Here is a 22459-nt window from a genome sequence, read left to right on the forward strand (position 1 = left end):
ATTCAGCCTTTGATAGATTGTTATATTCTGGTCTACTTTTTTTGGAAACAGAATCAATCTCCTGGTCTACCATTCTATTAAAAGTTTTAAGGGATGCATTATTTGAGTAAGGGTCGAAATGGGATTTTACTGTCACAGGGCACGTCTGGCTTGTCAAAGTAGAAGACTGTGCATGAGCTCCAAAGTACTCTTTCAATTTTAATTGCCGTGTGAATCTATGCAGCTCAATCTTACTCTGAAATGGGTTGAAAGAATTTGTGGTTACAAAAGATAGTCCTTTGTTCAGTACTTGATATTCTACGGCAGACAGGTTTCTTGAGGAGAGATTGTATATCAAATTTTCTTTTTCGGCTGTTTTCTTGGTCGACCTCGACCACTGGCCCCCCCTCCTAGTAAAGGTTCGTCTATAGGGCCCTTTTGAGCTCGTGTTGTCACCCCTGCCGGGGGTTTGCCTAAAAAAACTTTGTTGCTGGTACCAGCACATTCTGATTCACTGGCACTAGTATATTCACCACCTGTTTGATCTGAATCAGTAGGGTAAGTTTTGTTTCTCCTGAAGGTTCTAAACCTCGGTCTATGATCTAAGGGTTTGGGGTTTACTGCCTAACTATATACCCGATTCTACTCGTAATCTCTAATTACCATGAATAATTTATCTCTTTTAAATTTGACAAGATCATTTTTATAAGTGTCTATTTGTTTCTGTAACTTCTCAACCCAGTTACTGGTCTGATCACTGGTTAATTGATTGAGGTGCAGTTGTTCAAAGCCTTCAATTTTTGTTTTCACGGAGGCTAGCTCTCTTCCTGACTCTTCTATGACAAGAAGGATTAAATCAAATGAGCATTTGTATAGTATCGCAGCCCATTTCTGGCAGAAGTCTGCATTATGCCGTCCGATAGTCAGAGTATTTCTGATCCTGAAACCTCTAGGGATACGTTTTCCCTGAAATAATCAGACAAGCTGACTCCGTGTAGCAAAAAATCCATCTCTTTATTTTTTAATTTGAGAAGTTGAAAATACAGTTGTTCTAATGACTCCTCCCCACCTGTGTTGGATAAATTGCCTTTAAATAAAATGTTCTCCGCATCTGACTCACAAAACGACCACACTTCACCCTGAGGTGTCATCACCACACATATAGTTGTATAAAAAAGAAAATGATAATAAGTTCTAGGTAGAAAGTATAACCTTGCGTTACAAGTCTCAATGTATGAGGTGCCCTGACTGAAGACAAAAGAATGAGCAACTGCACATCAGCTATTCACTCAGTGAGTCTGTTTATAATATCCGTTGATGTCCGGCACTCACAATCAAAGTAGTACTTGCCCAGGTGCCCTCCACACACAGCATATGTGTCCAAATAGATTCCAAAGTACGGCGGCACTCACGGGACTTCTTTAAACCAGAAAATTATTAACTGCTAGTCGCAGGCTTGAACTCTAACGTTTCAGATTATTTTAATCTTTTTTCAAGGACATAGCACAATAATACATAAACAAATCTTACCTTATGCAGTTACACTACACGTGCACACTCTCCGTCCGGCTCCAGCAACTCGTCCACCCCTGATGATGTCACGCGTCTGCGTCCAACCTGACGTGACACGTCAGCGAGGCCACCTGAGAGCGGGCGGTTGCCTAGAGACAGGACGCCAAAACATAAAGTGAAAATAAACCGACACCAGTAAAAACAGGAGACACATCCATAGACCAGTCAATATAAAAAGGAGCGTCTACTACTAAATGACGAGCAATGCATGTATGTCTAAGCTAAAGTAGAAATAGCCAAACAAACTGTCATATATATATCAGGGAAAGGTTGAACTGATGCCGCTATGTTAGAGAAAACAACTTAAGGATAATTGTTCGTTTAAGCCAAAGGGTTATGTATTATTGTGCTATATCCTTGAAAAAAGATTAAAATAATCTGAAACGTTGGAGTTCAAGCCTGCGACTAGCAGTTAATAATTTTCTGTTTAAAGAAGTCTCGTGAGTGCCGCCGTACTTTGGAATATATAAATATATATATATATATAATATATGTATATATATATATTTCAATAGAAGCCAGCAGCACACACCTATATGGCAAAAGAGGAGTGCACAGCGCATAAAGTAATCAATCCAGGAAAAATTAGAGCCAGCACATCCATTTAAATGCAAATGATTTTATCCAGTACCAAAGAGTAAAACATCCATAAAGTGCATAATGGGCATTAGGGAAATCCACTGCACTCGCCACTCCTAGATTTGGGGTGCAGACCTGCACTCGCCATTCCCAGGACTGGGGTGCAAGTGGCCTGTGACCACATTGCTTAAATAAATAAAAACAGAAAACCCAGCACTCACCATGTTTAAACACTCACAATGATGTATAAATAAGTAAATAAATAATGGGGATTTAGTTCATGGATTGATCAATGCATTTAAGCCCGCAGCCCACATCACGGGACCCCACTTTCTGCAGGTCCTACACTATCCGTCACACTGATGGAAACCTGTTAGCTGCTATCACATAGTTTAGACTGAAAAAATGTTACCTGGTTTAAAGCTCACCTGCCAGCTAATGGCATTTAAAAGCCATTAGCTGGCAGGGGAGCTTTAAGCCAGGTAACATTTTTTCAGTCTAAAAAACATCATTGTGAGTGTTTAAACATGGTGAGTGCTGGGTTTTCTGTTTATATATATATACACTTAAGATCCTAATTTAGTTGTGATCCAAAATATAGTGTATATCCTGCTGACACGTTCATACGAAACATATGAAAATATGTAAGGCAAGTCATATCCTCAATGTAATTACCCTATTGGTGGCCACCTCCCTGGGGCCCTATGCTTCCAATGTCAGTCTGCAGCCGTAATGCGGGATAAATATTCTCCAGGGTATTGGCTGCTCAGAGTCCCATATCCAGTGATCCTTTGGCGCTTTTAGTTTTCTAAGAATTTATTTAAAAATGGTAACAAGCCAGTCCCATTTCAGTTCTGTCTTTACTTGCTTGGTTTGTAGGACAATGATTTCCTCAGGAACACAGTTCATCATCATGAGCCTCCCGTAACTGCACAGCCCCTGCACATCCTGGCTGAGAATGATGAGATGGTGGCAGTGGACAAACCATCCTCTCTGCCCGTCCATCCCTGTGGTCGCTTCCAGCACAACACAGTTATTTTTATTCTGGGCAAAGAGCACAATATGAAACCACTTTACACTATCCACCGCTTGGATCGTGTGACTTCTGGTGCACTCGTGTTTGACAAAACTCTGGAAGTGTCCAAGAAGTTGGCTGAACAAGTGCAAGAGAGACAGGTCAGGGGCAAGAAATGTATGATTGAAGAAACTGTCACTGTTTTACTACTTTTTATTTTATTTTTAATCTCCTCTCTTCTCAAGTTATACTGCTGGTATGAAAGGTAGAAGCCGTGAAGGGGGGGATATCTAATAGGGTACAAGTTGGTAAAAGAGCCAATTTAGAGGTAGGTCCATCAAAGTTTTGCATCTAAATATATGACCACTTTATATCTTGTAGCAAAATGGTCACTCTTACAGGCTTGTACAATAATAAATAACCCCCCAAGGATGAGCATTATTGTGAGTCTACTGTAAGTGCAGATAGATGAGATGTTGTTTTCTCCTTTCTACTACAATATCATTATATCCAACACACACACACGTACTGCATGCACTCACCTTATGGGAACACTTCTATGTGATACTTACATAAAGATACATACAGATGTGTCCACATACACCTATCTGAGAATTGTGCCATGGCGCTCAATTTGGCGTGACAACAATTTTCATATGTTGGCGTGACATGCCTTCTGCTGTGCAGCAAAGATGCAATTCATGCTCTCACCACTGGGTGGCCAGTGTATCACGTAATGTAGCACTTTATAGCGTTCCACCTGTGTATAGAAGATCTTTGCATTTTTTCAAGTACAGTAGTGGTCTGCTTTGGATTTTAATAAAGAGGGCAAACGAGGGGTGTTGAGGAGTGTTTATTTAATCTAGAGAGTATGAACAGCGTGTTCAGTGTGTGGGGATCTGAGTCACGGAGGACGGTGTGTGTGTGTGTAGCGATTTCTTAGTGACATACTGTAGAAATTTTCTCTTGAAAATATGGCTCCATATTTCATAAACTGAGCCATAATATTACATTTTAGATAAATGACATAGAAAATAGCGCTTGTAAATATGGCTCTATATTTCATATGTTGAAAAAAAACTGTTGCTATATTTCTAGCTGGAACTCGAACTCTACAACAGAAGCTGTCACTTTCACTTTCTTTCACTTTGTAAGAGGTAAAAGACTATGGCTTTCACCTGTAGGTGTTATGGTGTAGTGGTAAGGGTACTGCACATCACACCAAGCAGTTAGGGTTTGAATCCCAGTCTAAACATTTTCTTTTTTTTGCTCCACAAATAAGTTTATATGATTCAATAATATATTATCAATAATATTATTTTAATAACAATAAAACTTTTTAAGATATAATCATATTTCATCAAGATGGTGTAAACAGCGTGTACAGTATGTGGGGATCTAAGTAAGTGAAGATGGTGTGTGTGTGTGTGTGTGTGTGTGTGTGTAGTGATTTCTTAGTGACATACAGTACTGTAGAAATTTCCCCTTGAAAATATGGCTCCATATTTCATATACTAAGCCATAAAATCACATTATTTAAACAACATATAAAATAACGCTTGTAAATATGGCTCCAATTTTCATATACTGGTGTTAGATGTACAGTATAATTCAAAGACTGGCCATCAGTAATTTACAGTACTGTATGTTCATGTCCTTTTCCAGATAAACCCATTGCTTATCTCAACACAGAGGGGGTGGGAATTAATTTGTAGAGGCTGCACATTTTCAACAGACAGACAAAAAAAATCACATTTTCATTAGCCCTTGCCCTGTGTTTAGTTTAGTTGCATGCTGTGAAAATGCAGTAGCTATCAACCACAGAATCACTGGAAAATACTGAAGGCAACAGTGTAAGAAATATGGCTCCATAATTCTTTCTGATTGGTCCGTTTAAAAAATATTAGTTATGGACATCCTATGACAGTTTTCTGCAAGAGGCGATTAATATTGTTAAATTTTTGTATAAGATAGCCACCATAACAGCCTCTGGGGGGGTCTGGAAGAATGGGGGAGGTGTTTTTTTATTGCAGGTGCTTGCTGAAGGTGTGTTTTTTTGTGCACTTTAGAGGGGTTTTTTTTGTGACTTTGAACTATGCTTGCACCCATTTTCATGTACTCCAAATTTGATGGGAAAACTTATCTTCACCAAAAAGGTGCAAACTTGCAGGGACCACCCTAAACCCTTTTTACACCCCCTTGATGCTAACTGCATAAAAAATTCAAAAAATTACACAAAGGACACCCCAAAAGAGCACTTTGAAAAAATGGGCGGAAAAAAAAAAGTTGGGGTACAAATTCATAAACTAACGAAATTGCCTCTGGGGGGGTCTGGAAGTATGGGGTAGGTTTTTATTTTATTACAGGTGCTTGCTAAGGTGTGGTTTTTTTTAGTGACTTTGAACTATGCTTGCACCCATTTTCATGTACTCCAAATTTGATGGGAAAACTTATCTTCACCAAAAAGGTGCAAACTTGCAGGGACCACCCTAAACCCTTTTTACACTCCCTTGATGCTAACTGCATCAAAAAATGCAAAAAATTACACAAGGGACACCCCAAAAAAGCACTTTGAAAAAATGGTCGAAAAAAAAAGTTGGGGTACAAATTCAAAAAGTAACAAAATAGTCTCTGGGTGGTCTGGAAGTATGGGGGAGGTTCTTTTTTGATTGCAGTTGCTTGCTGAAGGTGCGTTTTTTGTGCACTTTAGAGGTTTTTTTATCAAATTTATCAGCAGAGGGGGACCTGCTGAAAACCCCTAAAAAGCAGCCGAAGCACCGTAAATTTATCAGTAGAGGGGGACCTGCTGAGAACCCCTAATAGGCGGCCGAAGCGCTGCAAATTTATCAGCAGAGGGGAACCTGCTAAGAACCCCTAAGAGGCAGCCGAAGCGCCACAAATGATCAGTAGAGTGGGACCTGCTGAGAACCCAGAAAAGGCGGCCAAAGTGCTGCAAATTTTACATCAGAGGGGGACCTGCTGAGAACTCCTAAGAGGCAACCAAAGTGCTACAAATTTATCAGCAGAGGGGGACCTGCTGAGAATGCATAATAGGCGGCCGAAGCACCACAAATTTATCAGCAGAGGGAGGCCTGCTGAGAACCCCTAAGAGGCGGACAAAGCAATACAAATTTATCAGCAGAGGGGGACCTGCTGAGAACCCATAAGAGGCGGCCGAAGTATTGTAAATTTATCAGCAGAGGAAGACCTGCTGAGAATCCATAAGAGGCGGCCGAAGCACCACAAATTTATCGGCAGAGGGGGACCTGCTGAGAACGCCTAAGAGACAGCCGAAGTGCCGCAAATTTATCAGCAGTGGGGGACCTGTTGAGAACGCCTAAAAGGCAGGCAAAGTGCTACAAATTTATCAGCAGAGGGGGACCTGCTAAGAACCCCTTAGAGGTGGCCAAAGCGCCATCTCTCTCACACTGCTCCCCGTCTCTCTCACACTGCTCCCCGTCTCTCACACTGCTCCCTTTCTCTCTCACTCTGCTCCCCGTCTCTCTCTCACACTGCTCCCTGTCTCTCTCACACTGCTCCCCATCTCTCTCACACTGCTCCCTGTCTCTCTCACACTGCTCCCCATCTCTCTCACACTGCTCTCCGTCTCTCTCTCACACTGCTCCCTGTCTCTCTCACACTGTTCCCTGTCTCTCTCTCACACTGCTCCGTCTCTCTCACACTGCTCCCTATCTCTCTCTCACACTGCTCCCTGTCTCTCTCACACTGCTCCCTGTTTTTCTCACTCTGCTACTTGTCTCTCTCACACTGCTCCCGATCTCTCTCACACTGCTTCCCGTCTCTCTCACACTGCTCCCTGTCCCTCACACACTGCTCTCTGTCTCTCTCTCACACTGCTCCCTGTCTCTCTCACACTGCTCTGTCTCTCTCACACTGCTCCCTGTCTCTCTCTCACACTGCTCCCTGTCTCTCTCACACTGCTTTCCATCTCTCTCACTCTGCTCCCTGTCTCTCTTACACTGCTTCCCATCTGTCTCACTCTGCTCCCTATCTCTCTCACACTGCTCCCCGTCTCTCACACTGCTCCCTGTCTTTTTCACACTGCTCCCTGTCTCTCTCACACTGTTCCCTGTCTCTCTCTCACACTGCTCCGTCTCTCTCACACTGCTCCCTGTCTCTACCTCTCACTGCTCCCCGTCTCTCACACTGCTCCCTGTCTCTCTCACTCTGCTCCCTGTTTCTCTCACTCTGCTCCCCATCTCTCTCACACTGCTCCGTCTCTCTCTCACACTGCAACCCTGTCTCTCTCTCACACTGCTCCCCATCTCTCTCACACTGCTCCCCATCTCTCTCACACTGCTCCCTGTCTCTCTCTCACACTGCTCCCTGTCTCTCTCCCATGGCTCCCCGTCTCTCTCACACTGCTCCCTGTCTCTCTCACACTGCTCCCGGTCTCTCTCACACTGCTCCCTGTCTCTCTCACACTGCTCCCGGTCTCTCTCACTCTGCTCCCCGTCTCTCTCACACTGCTCCGTCTCTTTCACACTGCTCCCTGTCTCTCTCTCACACTGCTCCCTGTCTCTCTCACACTGCTCCCTGTCTCTTTCACTCTGCTACTTGTCTCTCTGACACTTCTACCTGTCTCTCTCACACTGCTCCCGGTCTCTCTCACACTGCTCCCGGTCTCTCTCGCACTGCTCCCAGTCTCTCTCGCACTGCTCCCGGTCTCTCTTGCACTGCTCCCGGTCTCTCTCATACTGCTCCCTGTCTCTCTCACACTGCTCCCTGTCTCTCTCACACTGCTCCCCGTCTCTCTCACACTGTTCCCTTTCTCTCTCACACTGCTCCCTGTCTCGCTCACACTGCTCCCTGTCTCTCTCTCACACTGCTCCTGGTCTCTCTCACACTGCTCCCGGTCTCTCTCACACTGCTCCCTGTCTCATTTTCATTTTTCTCCCTATCTCTCGCTCACATCCATTTAGGGGGTCTTACCACATTCCCTGTTGTACAAAGCACCGGAATGCATCGTCCTGATGGGTAACGCCATCTTCAGATGGCGTTACCCAAAAGAAAGATATGGGATTCTTATTGAGACGCCCCCCCTTGGGAAGAATCTAAATGGATCCCTCCCATCACTCCCCGCAGCCCATAGCCTTCTGGGCATATGCAGAAGGACGTCACTGGGACTTCTGGGTGTTAAATCCAGAAGTCCCTCTGTACAGAGCATCACAGATGCGATAATAAGTACATCCCACCACATGTCTCTCTCTTCTACCTGTCTCTCTCCATACTCACCTTCCAGTCCTCCAGCATCTCATGGTAATCCCTCTTTTCCTTAATTGAACATTGACTTTATAGCCACTACATGTTGATTATATTGGCTTTATTCCTACATAAACAGATAGCTTCCAGACCATGTGATCTCCTGCATGAGTAGTAAATAGCGACTCAAGACACTGTCTCTCTAGAAAGGATCAATTTGTTTAGAGGTTACCCGTTCCGGAGAAATCATATAGGTAAGAAAATACTCATTCACATGCTCGCTCTGTTTTTTCACTGGAGAGAGGGACTGGGGGCATGCCCATCAGCTCCCATTGCGATGGCCATGCCCCCTTCATGACAAAATGGGGGGAGAATTGCTCGCAAGCACAAAGCCATGCCTCTTGTCACAAAACCATGCCCCTTTTTGGGTGCGTGCCAATAAAACAAATAGTCTAAAGCATCAAGCTCTAATGTGCAGTCAAACAATGTAGCCTTTTACTATTACAACCAATTAATAGTCTCCTTCAATGTGCAGATACTGTAAGCTTTATACTGTTGTTCCTTCTTTGTGATAACATGTATTCTCTAATCTTGTAACTTAGAAGTAGCAAATATTTCCAAAGTGACGGTTACAACAGTTTCCTGTAACCAAACAGCATACTGTACCTTCTCTTAATATGTAATTATATGTAAGAAGAAGAGCTTCACCAATTTTATCATATATTATTGCAATATCATTTAGTTACAGGGCCATAGGAAGGGCGTTGTAGCTGGTGCTGTTGTCCTTGGCACATTGCCTTGGGAGCGGAATGGCCGCTGCTACTGCCCATGGTGATGCACGTCATGTGCCCACCACTATGAATGATCTGTGAGTGGTGCACAGGGCAGTCTGACTTCCCCTGGCACTCTTCCTTCTCTGAGTACTTACAGCGCTACAGTGGGGAACGAGATGTCACTACGTCATAATGTCCAATGCCTGAGAAAGAGAGGACAATGGGCTGTGAAGAGGAGGCCTAGCCAGTCTGTGCTCAGGGAATCAGTATGTAATACAGCCTGTCACATGGGTGAAGATCCCGATCACTAATTGATGTAAGTACCGCTAACCTTACCCCCTACCCTAACCCTCCTTTAGGGGTGCCTAACCCTAACCTCCCCCCTAGTGCCTAACCCCCCTCTAAGTGCCTAAACATAACCCCCCCTTCCCCGCAGCCTAAACCTAATTCTCCCGGGGGGTGCCTAATCCTAACTTCCCCCCATGGATGCCTAACCCCCCCTTCACCTAGCCTAAACCTAACCCTCCCAGGGGGGTGCCTAACCCTAAGTCCCCCCGGGAGCCCTAAAACCTAACCCTCCCTCCCCCCGCGCAGCTGTCCGCGCCCGGCGCCCAGCTTACCTTCGTTCAGTATGGCGGGCGTGTCAGGCTCCCAGCATAGATCTAATGACAGGCGTCTGGATTTTGTCGCCTGTCATTAGTACCTTGCCGGGATTTGACAGTCAGGAAGCTGGCGGTCGGCATTTCGACCATCGGCTTCCTGACTGCATCCCGTGCCCAGCCCCAGAGAAAGAGAGAGAGAGCGAAAGAGAGATAGAGAGAGGGAGAGAGAGAGAAGAAAGATATAAAGAGAACAGAAACAGAACAGAGGAGGAAGGCAGAAGCGGAGGGGTAGGAAAAAAAAAAGATAAGGTGGTGGCTGTGTGGGGGGGTCGGGGGTTAAAGCACAATAAGTTGATGATTTACATATTTTGTTTCCAATCACGTATTACTGTAAGTTGAGGATTCTCCAACATAGGTTCTCCATGAACAGTATATATCTATATATATATATATATCTTTCGGAGGTGCTGTGATCAGTGTTGATGACTACATGGAATATGCATTTGGGGTGAGGATACCCTTCCTTCAAGTATTATAACAAAGAGAAGGGACATTTGGATATCCCAAGTAAGTACATTTCAATGTTTTCAGAACTAGGAACTACTGTATAGGATTTTATCTGAGTGATAAAGGTGTAAGGATTAGGGACTGAGAAAATAACTTTGTATCATGGTGGCTAATACACGTACACTGACATTAAGATTGACATCAGAACAATTACTCCTGATTTCAGCATTGAAATCCCCCCATCCCAATCCCCATATATTGCATGAGCGACTGAAAGTAACATTGTCATCACATTTACAGTTGGTTTAAAGCACTACATATCAGCTGTTAGTATATTCCATATGTTTAAGAGGGTGGAATCCTCTCTCTTTTATGCAGCTGCTCGAGCATGCCAACAGTTATATATCATCTCTGAGCGCAATGACTTACTTATGGCACAAATCCATTCACATACAGTAGTCGACAGTTACCAGGTTGACATTCATAATACCAAAACCACAATGCCGACAGTAGAACATCAACATGTTTCAACATGTCAACAGGCACCATGGTGACACCCTCAGAATGTCGACTGTTAGGGTTATGCACCGCAGAGTGTGTTCACGAGAGGGTTAGACTGCGGGGGGAGGTTAGGTTAGACTACTGGGGAAGGGGGGTTAGGGAAGGCAGTAAGGGAAGGGTTAGGGATTAGGGACAAGAGGAAGAAGCACTGCAATGCCGCTCCTCAGTGTCCCCGTCAGAACTGCTAATCACATGACTGCCAGGACCCGGAAGATGATGCTGAAGACTCCGCTGCCATCGGGACCAGGTAAAATACCACTAGATGAACAGTGATGGTTTGCCAACAGTCTATCATATCAACATGTTATCTGTATAAACATGATGAATGTCGGCAAGATCATTGTTGACATGCTGCATGTTGATATTTCAACCATGTCGACGTTCTCATGTTGGCATAATAACTGTCCACCAAACATACCAGAGCCATATTACATCCTTGATAAGATAGCTGCTAGTTTTGTTTATCAGGCCCTGACAGTATACTATGTATTGTTTTTATCTATGCGGTTGTCTAGTTACTATTTATTGTGCGCACCATATACAGAATACCTACTGTAATTGTTCCAGATTGTGCTCTACTCAGACCCTTAATTAACATCTTGGTGCCCTGTGCCAGAGAGAGCATAAGTCCTCCCCCTTTAAAACTGGGACAACGTAGCCTCAGGGGGTGCGGCCACACAATAGTACCCCAAATTCAAATAATGCCACACAGTAGTGCAACCTTAAGCACATTATGCCACACAGTAGTGCAATATTATTCACATTTGACAACACCTTAGCACAACCTTATTAACAGTACGCCACACAGTAGTGCAATCTTATTCACATTTGACAACACCTTAGCACAACCTTATTAACAGTACGCCACACAGTAGTGCAATCTTATTCACATTTGACAACACCTTAGCACAACCTTATTAACAGTACGCCACACAGTAGTGCCCCTTATTCATATTATGGGGTCTTTTTATATCTGACACCTGGTGGTCTTGGGGGGAAGGGGGTAAATTACCGGCTACCAAGGCCACCTACCGGTTATCTGGGTGGCGCCGCTGGACAGGTGGCGCCCTGTCCAGCGGCACCACATGCTCTTTTTCTCATTCAGCAGTTGATGCCAATCTAATTTCTTGGCCGGAGTTCTTCACACTTCGTCTTCTTGTCTTGACCGCCACCGCCGAACTGAAAGCTGCGCTTGGCGGAGGCTGACGTCAGACGCCGCAAGCGGGTGTGATTGGCTCACTGCAGCTGCCACTCATTGGCTGCCAGTGCCAAATTTAACTTGGTGCTGCCGCTTGACCGGGGCTGTGACACACTGTGGAATTTCAAACTTGATCCCAGTGCAAGTTTCTGCAGCATACACTATAGGGCACATATCCTCATGCCCTGTAATCAAGGTGCACTGCTAGAAATATACATGGCAGCAGCTCCCAGCAAATAAAGATTGCGTCAGCGTCCGGTTCCGCCCCCAGGGCATATTGCGCAGTGCTGCAGCACCAACCGCACCGCCCGAATTATGGCCCTGGCTCTTCTATTGATGTTTCTGTTGTATTTCTGCCTATTGTTTTTACATTATGTAATGGTGTTGGTGCCATATGTATTGTTTACCGAAGATATGCATTTCTGCTAGGGAGCATCATGTGATGCATATCATGTAAGAATGATGTCACTCGGTCCAGCCAGCAACGTGCAGTAACAATTGACTTCATTCTTCTTTTCAGTCCATTAATGCCACCAGCAGTAATTTATAAAAATACAATAAATCTACCACTCACCCTAGCCATGCAGAAGCAGCTTGAATCGGTCACCGTAAGAAAGAATACAATTAGTAATAATATTATTATTAATAATAATAATACACTTTATAGGGTTCCACATGAGGTTTGCAGTGCTGTACTGAGTGGATATAAAAAGACATTCATACAATAAGACTGTCAGTACACGCTAAAACAGTACAGTACAGTAAACAGTACACTACAGTAAGACAAATAACACTACAGTACAACTCTCAACACAGTTGCGGAAGCAGGGGGAGAAAGGGAAATGTACTAAGCTCTGGAAAGTGATACTTTGGGAAGATAGGAGCTGATTGGTTGGTACTTTATCTCTCCAATTTATCGCTTTCCAGAGTTTAGTACATCTGCCCCAAAGAGTCAGTGAGTGGGGGGTTGAGGGCAGGAAGCTAGAGAGGAAGAGCTGGTGGAAGCAAGGGAGCAAAGTAGGGTACGAGGTGACGTGGTTAAGTAGTGGAAGGATATGCTTTCCCGGGCAGGTGGGTTTTCAGCACCTGTTTGAAGCTATGCAGGCTGGGGCATAGCCTGAGAGAACAAGGGAGATTGTTCCAGTGGTGAGAGGCAGCACAGGAGATATTTTGGATTCGGGAGTGAGATGTGGTAACCAGTGTGGAGGAGAGGCGATGGTCATTACTTCAGTGTTGTTTTTAGCAGGCACTACTGCAGAATGACTTGGGCTGGCTTCTTTGAAGGCTTGTCCGTGTGCTGCATGTAACCAGTCTGAATCTGTTTACACAGTCTGCCCTGCTTAATGTGTGCCTGTATGGACCCATCCCCTCCTTCACTTTCTCTCCATTTTCCTACTCTTTTTCTATGTGGCATTCTCCAAAGAGATCCCTGCAGAACCTTGAGGTAAGTGTGTCCCCTGCCCACCCCTGATGTATGTATTGCTGCTCCCCCTTTGTGTCTGCCAGCATTTGTGTGTCAGTCTCTCTGTCCCCAACCTTTATGTATACCTGTCTCGCTGTATGTGTACCTGTCTCTCTGCCTCCTGTGTGCCTGTCTCGCTGTATGTGTACCTGTCTCGCTGTATGTGTACCTGTCTCTCTGCCTCCTGTGTGCCTGTCTTGCTGTATGTGTAGCTGTCTCGCTGTATGTGTACCTGTCTCTCTGCCTCCTGCGTGCCTGTCTCGCTGTATGTGTACCTGTCTCGCTGTATGTGTACCTGTCTCTCTGCTCCTGTGTGCCGTGCCTATCTGCCCCCATTCCTATTTGTGTATGTCTCCCAATGTACCTCCATTCCAGAAATCTGTTCTCCCTCCTTTTTCTCCCATCTGCTCCCACAACCCACTGTCCACTTACACCTTCTCCCTCCTTGTCTTCACTTCTGCCCTTTTTACACCTTTCTTTTCTCCTCTTTTGCTCAATGTGATTGGTACAATCATTGCTGGTGGCTGGTGATTATTATCGATGGGGACAAACAGAAGCACAATCGTGTACACCGAGATTTAACCAAACTTAAGGAAGGCAGGTAAGCACAATTTTCTTTTTTAAAAATAATTTTTGCTAAGTAAAGTGAAGGCTCCCAATTTGTGGGGTGTTTGGTAAGTATTCTGCTTCTATGCACAATGGAGGAAGGTCCATTTAATGGTGTTTTCTGGTTCTGGAGGTTGCAGTCATACCTCCAACGTGATGTAGCAACGCCTCTCATAACAGCACCTATATTTGCCCTTTGCTGACCCTCATTTCAAAACCTTGCTTTGCCACTGGTTTGTGACACTTATATTTAATTGATCATGTATGGTAATGGTTAGGCAGCCTTGGAGATGTGTCTTTGCTTTCTGAGATTTACAGAGTACAAACAAGCTAGGTTTTTACTAGGGGTGAGCGGGTTCGGATTTCTGAAATCCGAACCCCCCCGAGCCCCCCCGATCCGAGTCCGATCCGAGTCAGGCTCGACTTTTCCCGCCTGACTCGGATCTGAAATCGAGGCAAAACGTCATCATCCCGCCTTCCGAGTCTCGCGGGTTTTGGATCCTATATAAGGTACCCGCGTCGGCGCCATTTTCTCACTCGGCTGTGGACAGTGAAGAGGGAGGGTGGGAGTTAGGGCTGTGTAGTGTAGTGTAGTGTAGTGTAGTGCTGCTGTTGTCCACTACTTCAAAGTCCATAGGGGCTGGCTGTGTTGTGCTGTGCTGCTGTTGTTAATAGGGGCTGTGTCCACTACTTCAAAGTCCATAGGGGCTGGCTGGACTGTGTTGTGCAGTCAGTTCTCCATAGGGGCTGTGTCCACTCCAAAGTCCTGTGCAGTGTCCCAGTCCTAAAGGAGTGCTGTAGTGTTGTCCAGGGGGTGCTCTGTCCATCAGGGGTGCTCCCCCCAAGTGCTAAAAAAATAATATATTTTCTGTGTTTGTGAATTGTGTGCGCAGTAGCCGCACGTGCATCAACAAAGTAGTGCCAAGCGTGCGCCTGTGTCATAAGTAAAGGGCCGGCTGGCTTGACCGTTAAAGAGTGCTGTAACCCCCGAAAGTACACTCCAGTCCAACCCCCAAAAAAATTATTTTCTGTGTTTGTGAATTGTGTGCGCAGTAGCCGCACGTGCATCAACAAAGTAGTGCCAAGCGTGCGCCTGTGTCATAAGTAAAGGGCCGGCTGGCTTGACCGTTAAGGGTGCTGTAACCCCCGAAAGTACACTCCAGTCCAAACCAAAAAAAAAATTATTTTCTGTGTTTGTGAATTGTGTGCGCAGTAGCCGCACGTGCATCAACAAAGTAGTGCCAAGCGTGCGCCTGTGTCATAAGTAAAGGGCCGGCTGGCTTGACCGTTAAGGGTGCTGTAACCCCCGAAAGTACACTCCAGTCCAAACCAAAAAAAAAATTATTTTCTGTGTTTGTGAATTGTGTGCGCAGTAGCCGCACGTGCATCAACAAAGTAGTGCCAAGCGTGCACCTGTGTCATAAGTAAAGGGCCGGCTGGCTTGACCGTTAAGGGTGCTGTAACCCCCGAAAGTACACTCCAGTCCAAACCAAAAAAAAAATTATTTTCTGTGTTTGTGAATTGTGTGCGCAGTAGCCGCACGTGCATCAACAAAGTAGTGCCAAGCGTGCGCCTGTGTCATAAGTAAAGGGCCGGCTGGCTTGACCGTTAAAGGGTGCTGTAACCCCCGAAAGTACACTCCAGTCCAAACCAAAAAAAAATTATTTTCTGTGTTTGTGAATTGTGTGCGCAGTAGCCGCACGTGCATCAACAAAGTAGTGCCAAGCGTGCGCCTGTGTCATAAGTAAAGGGCCGGCTGGCTTGACCGTTAAGGGTGCTGTAACCCCCGAGAGTACACTCCAGTCCAAACCAAAAAAAAAATTATTTTCTGTGTTTGTGAATTGTGTGCGCAGTAGCCGCACGTGCATCAACAAAGTAGTGCCAAGCGTGCGCCTGTGTCATAAGTAAAGGGCCAGCTGGCTTGACCGTTAAAGGGTGCTGTAACCCCCAAAGTACACTCCAGTCCAAACCAAAAAAAAAAATATTTTCTGTGTTTGTGAATTGTGTGCGCAGTAGCCGCACGTGCATCAACAAAGTAGTGCCAAGCGTGCGCCTGTGTCATAAGTAAAGGGCCGGCTGGCTTGACCGTTAAAGGGTGCTGTAACCCCCGAAAGTACACTCCAGTCCAAACCAAAAAAAAATTATTTTCTGTGTTTGTGAATTGTGTGCGCAGTAGCCGCACGTGCATCAACAAAGTAGTGCCAAGCGTGCGCCTGTGTCATAAGTAAAGGGCCGGCTGGCTTGACCGTTAAGGGTGCTGTAACCCCCGAGAGTACACTCCAGTCCAAACCAAAAAAAAAAATATTTTCTGTGTTTGTGAATTGTGTGCGCAGTAGCCGCACGTGCATCAACAAAGTAGTGCCAAGCGTGCGCCTGTGTCATAAGTAAAGGGCCGGCTGGCTTGACCGTTAAGGGTGCTGTAACCCCCGAAAGTACACTCCAGTCCAAACCAAAAAAAAAATTATTTTCTGTGTTTGTGAATTGTGTGCGCAGTAGCCGCACGTGCATCAACAAAGTAGTGCCAAGCGTGCGCCTGTGTCATAAGTAAAGGGCCGGCTGGCTTGACCGTTAAAGGGTGCTGTAACCCCCGAAAGTACACTCCAGTCCAAACCAAAAAAAAATTATTTTCTGTGTTTGTGAATTGTGTGCGCAGTAGCCGCACGTGCATCAACAAAGTAGTGCCAAGCGTGCGCCTGTGTCATAAGTAAAGGGCCGGCTGGCTTGACCGTTAAGGGTGCTGTAACCCCCGAGAGTACACTCCAGTCCAAACCAAAAAAAAAATTATTTTCTGTGTTTGTGAATTGTGTGCGCAGTAGCCGCACGTGCATCAACAAAGTAGTGCCAAGCGTGCGCCTGTGTCATAAGTAAAGGGCCGGCTGGCTTGACCGTTAAGGGTGCTGTAACCCCCGAAAGTACACTCCAGTCCAAACCAAAAAAAAAAATAATTTCTGTGTTTGTGAATTGTGTGCGCAGTAGCCGCACGTGCATCAACAAAGTAGTGCCAAGCGTGCGCCTGTGTCATAAGTAAAGGGCCGGCTGGCTTGACCGTTAAGGGTGCTGTAACCCCCGAAAGTACACTCCAGTCCAAGCCAAAAAAAAAATTATTTTCTGTGTTTGTGAATTGTGTGCGCAGTAGCCGCACGTGCATCAACAAAGTAGTGCCAAGCGTGTGCCTGTGTCATAAGTAAAGGGCAGGCTGGCTTGACCGTTAAGGGTGCTGTAACCCCCGAAAGTACACTCCAGTCCAAACCAAAAAAAAAATTATTTTCTGTGTTTGTGAATTGTGTGCGCAGTAGCCGCACGTGCATCAACAAAGTAGTGCCAAGCGTGCGCCTGTGTCATAAGTAAAGGGCCGGCTGGCTTGACCGTTAAGGGTGCTGTAACCCCCGAAAGTACACTCCAGTCCAAACCAAAAAAAAAATTATTTTCTGTGTTTGTGAATTGTGTGCGCAGTAGCCGCACGTGCATCAACAAAGTAGTGCCAAGCGTGCGCCTGTGTCATAAGTAAAGGGCCGGCTGGCTTGACCGTTAAAGGGTGCTGTAACCCCCAAAGTACACTCCAGTCCAAACCAAAAAAAAAATTATTTTCTGTGTTTGTGAATTGTGTGCGCAGTAGCCGCACGTGCATCAACAAAGTAGTGCCAAGCGTGCGCCTGTGTCATAAGTAAAGGGCCGGCTGGCTTGACCGTTAAGGGTGCTGTAACCCCCGAAAGTACACTCCAGTCCAAACCAAAAAAAAAATTATTTTCTGTGTTTGTGAATTGTGTGCGCAGTAGCCGCACGTGCATCAACAAAGTAGTGCCAAGCGTGCGCCTGTGTCATAAGTAAAGGGCCAGCTGGCTTGACCGTTAAAGGGTGCTGTAACCCCCAAAGTACACTCCAGTCCAAACCAAAAAAAAAATTATTTTCTGTGTTTGTGAATTGTGTGCGCAGTAGCCGCACGTGCATCAACAAAGTAGTGCCAAGCGTGCGCCTGTGTCATAAGTAAAGGGCCGGCTGGCTTGACCGTTAAAGGGTGCTGTAACCCCCGAAAGTACACTCCAGTCCAAACCAAAAAAAAATTATTTTCTGTGTTTGTGAATTGTGTGCGCAGTAGCCGCACGTGCATCAACAAAGTAGTGCCAAGAGTGCGCCTGTGTCATAAGGGCCGGCTGGCTTGACCGTTAAAGGGTGCTGTAACCCCCAAAGTACACTCCAGTCCAAACCAAAAAAAAAATTATTTTCTGTGTTTAGCCGCACGTATATATCAAATCGATATAACATAAATGGAGGACCAAACTTTCTCCGATAAAAATAAAATAGAGAAAGATCAAGAACCACTTCCTCCTAGTGCTGAAGCTGCTGCCACTAGTCATGACATAGACGATAACATGCCATCAACGTCGTCTGCCAAGGCCGATGCCCAATGTCATAGTAGAGGGCACATACAATCCCAAATGGCAAAGTTCAGGAAAATGACCTTGAAAAAGACATTTAAATCAGCTGAAGAGAAACGTAAACTTGCCAATATGCCATTTACGACACGGAGTGGCAAGGAACGGCTAAGGTCGATCCCTAGTATGTTCATGACTAGTGGTTCAGCTTCACATGACGATGGAAGCCCTCCTCCCACTAAAAAAATCAAAAGAGTTAAGCTGGCAAAAGCACAGCGAAGAACTGTGCTTTCTAAGAAGATATCACAAATCCCCAAGGAGAGTCCAAGTGTGGTGGTGGTTGCGATGCCTGACCTTCCCAGCACTGGACGGGAAGAGGTGGCTCTTTCCACCATTTGCACGCCCCCTGCAAGTGCTGAAAGGAGCACCCACAGTCCACTTGCTGATATGCAAATTGAAGATGTCACTGTTGAAGTACAACAGGATGAGGATACTGGTGTAGCTGGCGCTGAGGAGGAAGTTGGCGAGGAGGATTCTGATGGTGATGTGGTTTGTTTAAATCAGGCTCCGGGGGAGACAGTTGTTGTCCGTGGGATGAAAAAGCCCATCACGGTCATGCCTGGGCAGAAGACCAAACATTCCACCTCTTTGGTCTGGCAATATTTCTATCCAAATCCGGACAACAACTGTCTTGCCATATGTACCATATGTAAAGGTGAAATAAGTAGGGGTAGGAACGTCAACCACCTAGGAACATCCTCCCTTATACGGCACCTGCAGCGCGTTCATAAAAAGTTACTGTCAAGTTCAGAAACTTTGGCTAAGACCGTAAGCAGTCCAGGGACACCTAAATCCCGTTGTCCTGTTGTATCCAAGCGCCTGCAAACCACACCGTCAACTCCCTCCTCGTCAATTTCCTCCTTAGTCAGGATCGGAAGTAGTCCTGCAGGCCATGTCACTGGCATGACTGACTCTCCTATCCGGGATTCCTCTGGAGGATCCTGCATTGCTACGCCTACTGCTGCCGCTGCTGCTGTTGCTGCTGCTGGGAGTCGTTCATCATCCCAGAGAGGAAGTAGGAACACCACTACTTTTACTAAACAATTGACCCTCCAACAGTCCTTAGCGAGGAGGATGAAGTACGACAGCAGTCATCCTGAAGCAAAACGTATAACTGAGGCCTTGACTGCTATGTTGGTGTTAGACGTGCGTCCGGTATCCGCCATTAGTGCAGTGGGATTTAGACAATTGATGGAGGTAGTGTGTCCCCGGTTCCAAATCCCGTCTAGATTCCACTTCACTAGGCAGGCGATACCGAGACTGTACAGAAACGTCAGAAAAAGTGTCCTCAGTGTCCTGAAAAATGCCGTTGTACACAATGTCCACTTAACCACGGACATGTGGACAAGTGGAACAGGGCAGACTAAGGACTATATGACTGTGACAGCCCACTGGGTAGATGTATCACCTTACGCAGCAACAGCAGCAGCGTCACCAGTAGCAGCATCTCAGAAACGCCAGCTCGTTACAAGGCAGGCTACGCTGTGTATCACCGGTTTCAGTAAGAGGCACACCGCCGACAACCTCTTAGAGAAACTGAGGGAAATCATCGCCCAGTGGCTTACCCCACTTAGACTCTCCTGGGGATTTGTGATATCTGACAACGCCACCAATATTGTGCGGGCATTACATCTGGGCAAATTCCAGCACGTCCCATGTTTTGCTCACACAATAAACTTGGTGGTGCAGAATTTTCTGAAAAGCGACAGGGGCGTGCAGGAGACGCTTTGGGTGGCCCGAAAAATTTCTGCCCACTTTCGCCATTCAGCGACTGCGTGCCGAAGACTGGAGCGCCAGCAAACACTCTTGAACCTGCCCCGCCATCACCTGAAGCAAGAGGTTGTGACGCGGTGGAACTCAACCCTCTATATGCTTCAGAGGATGGAGGAGCAGCAAAAGGCCATACAAGCCTATACATCCACCTATGACATAGGCAAAGGAGGGGGTATGCACCTGACTCAAGCGCAGTGGAGAATGATTTCCGTGTTGTGCAAGGTTCTCCAGCCCTTCGAACTTGCCACACGTGAAGTCAGTTCAGACACAGCCAGCTTGAGTCAGGTCATTCCCCTCATCAGGCTTTTGCAGAAGCAGCTGGAGAAAGTGAAGGAGGAGCTAAGACGGAGCGATTCCGCTCGGCATGTGGGACTTGTGGATGAAGCCCTTCATTCGCTTTGCCAGGATTCCAGGGTGGTCAATCTGTTGAAATCAGACCACTACATTTTGGCCACCGTGCTTGATCCTAGGTTTAAAGCCTATGTGGTGTCTCTCTTTCCGGCCGACACAAGAGTGCAGAGGTGCAAAGACCTGCTGGTGAACACACTGTCAGCTGAAGCGGAACGTGACACGTCAACGGCTCCTTCTTCATTTTCTCCCGCAACTGGGGCTGCCAGGAAAAAACTTAGGTATCCTAAGCAACCCGCTGGCGGTGATGCAGGGCAGGCAGGACCAAGTTTGGACATCTGGTCCGGACTGAAGGACCTGGCAACAATTTCTGACATGTCTACTGTCACTGCATATGATACTGTCACCATTGACAGAATGGTGGAGGATTACATCGGTGACAGCATCCAAGTAGGCATGTCAGACAGTCCATACCTGTACTGGCAGGAAAAAGAGGCAATTTGGAGGCCCCTGTACAAGCTGGCTCTATTTTACCTGAGTTGCCCCCCCTCCAGTGTGTACTCCGAAAGAGTGTTTAGTGCAGCCGGGAACCTTGTCAGCGAAAGGCGTAGGAGGTTGCTTCCACAGAATGTGGAGAAGATGATGTTCATCAAAATGAATTATCAGCTCTTCCAGGGAGACCAGCCTCCAGAAGGTACAGAGGGACCTGTGGTGGTGGATTCAAGTGGGGACGAGTTAATACTTTGTGAGGATGAGGATGTACACACTGAAGAGGGTGAGGAATCGGTGGATGAGGAGGATGAGGATGACATCTTGCCTCCGTAGAGCCAGTTTGTACAGGGACACATTAATTGCCAGCTTGTTTTGTGGGGGCCCAAACGAACCAATCATTTCAGCCACAGTTGTGTGGCAAACCCTGGCGCTGAAATGATTGATTTGTTAAAGTGTGCATGTCCTGTTTATACAACATAAGGGTGGGTGGGAGGGCCCAAGGACAATTCCATCTTGCACTTCTTTTTTTTCTTTGCATTATGTACAGTTTGGGGCCTAGTTTTTCTAACTGCCATCCTGTCTGCCACTGCAGTGTCACTCCTAGATGGGTCACGTGTTTGTGCCGCCCACTCGTGTCGCTTAGCATAGTCATCCAGCTACCTCGGTGCAACCTTTTGGACATGAAAACACTATTGTGAGGTGTGAGGTGTTCAGAATAGACTGGAAATGAGTGGAAATTAAGGTTATTGAGGTTAATAATAGCATAGGAGCAGAGAAACCAACAAATTCTGTGATTTTAGCTGTTTTTATGCTTTTTAAAAAAAAAATACAGATCCAAAACACAAAACCCAGAACCCAAAACACGGAAGGGTGGTTTTGGCAAAACCAATCCAGATCCAAAACACGAAGAAAGATCCAGATCCAAAACCAAAACACAAAACACGAAAAGTGGCCGGTGCACACCCCTAGTTTTTACACCTCCGAAGGGGACATAGCAACTCACACTCTATCAAATCTTACACTAGTAAGTAGTAATGTTCTTTTGAAAACTGTTGTTAATCATTAACCAGTAGACTGTAACATTATGGGGCTAATTTCAGAGTTGGGAGCAAAGCAAAAGAGGGACATCCTTTATGCCTTGGCAAAATCATGTTGCACTACATTTAAAATGTGCAGAGAGATTTAGGAGGGACATTTCCTAGCTCAAATTTAGATTGCAGTGTAAAAATAAATCTACCTAATGTTTGTAGGCTACATGCAAAAGTAGCCAGCATTTACCAAGGATGCAAATAAATAAATAAATGTTATCTGCACCTTGTGTATTGCAACATGGTTT

General features: G+C 45.8%; 1 pseudogene; it reads left to right on the forward strand.

Moving 5' to 3' along the window:
- Nucleotides 1-3096: 3096 nt before the first annotated feature.
- The window catches only part of LOC148518355 (zinc finger protein 862-like), a 161064-nt pseudogene continuing 141701 nt past the window's right edge, over nt 3097-22459 (forward strand).

The sequence above is a fragment of the Taudactylus pleione genome, unplaced genomic scaffold, assembly GCF_031769625.1.
Source record: "Taudactylus pleione unplaced genomic scaffold, aTauple2 ptg000201l, whole genome shotgun sequence".
NCBI classification, from domain to species: Eukaryota; Metazoa; Chordata; class Amphibia; order Anura; family Myobatrachidae; genus Taudactylus; species Taudactylus pleione.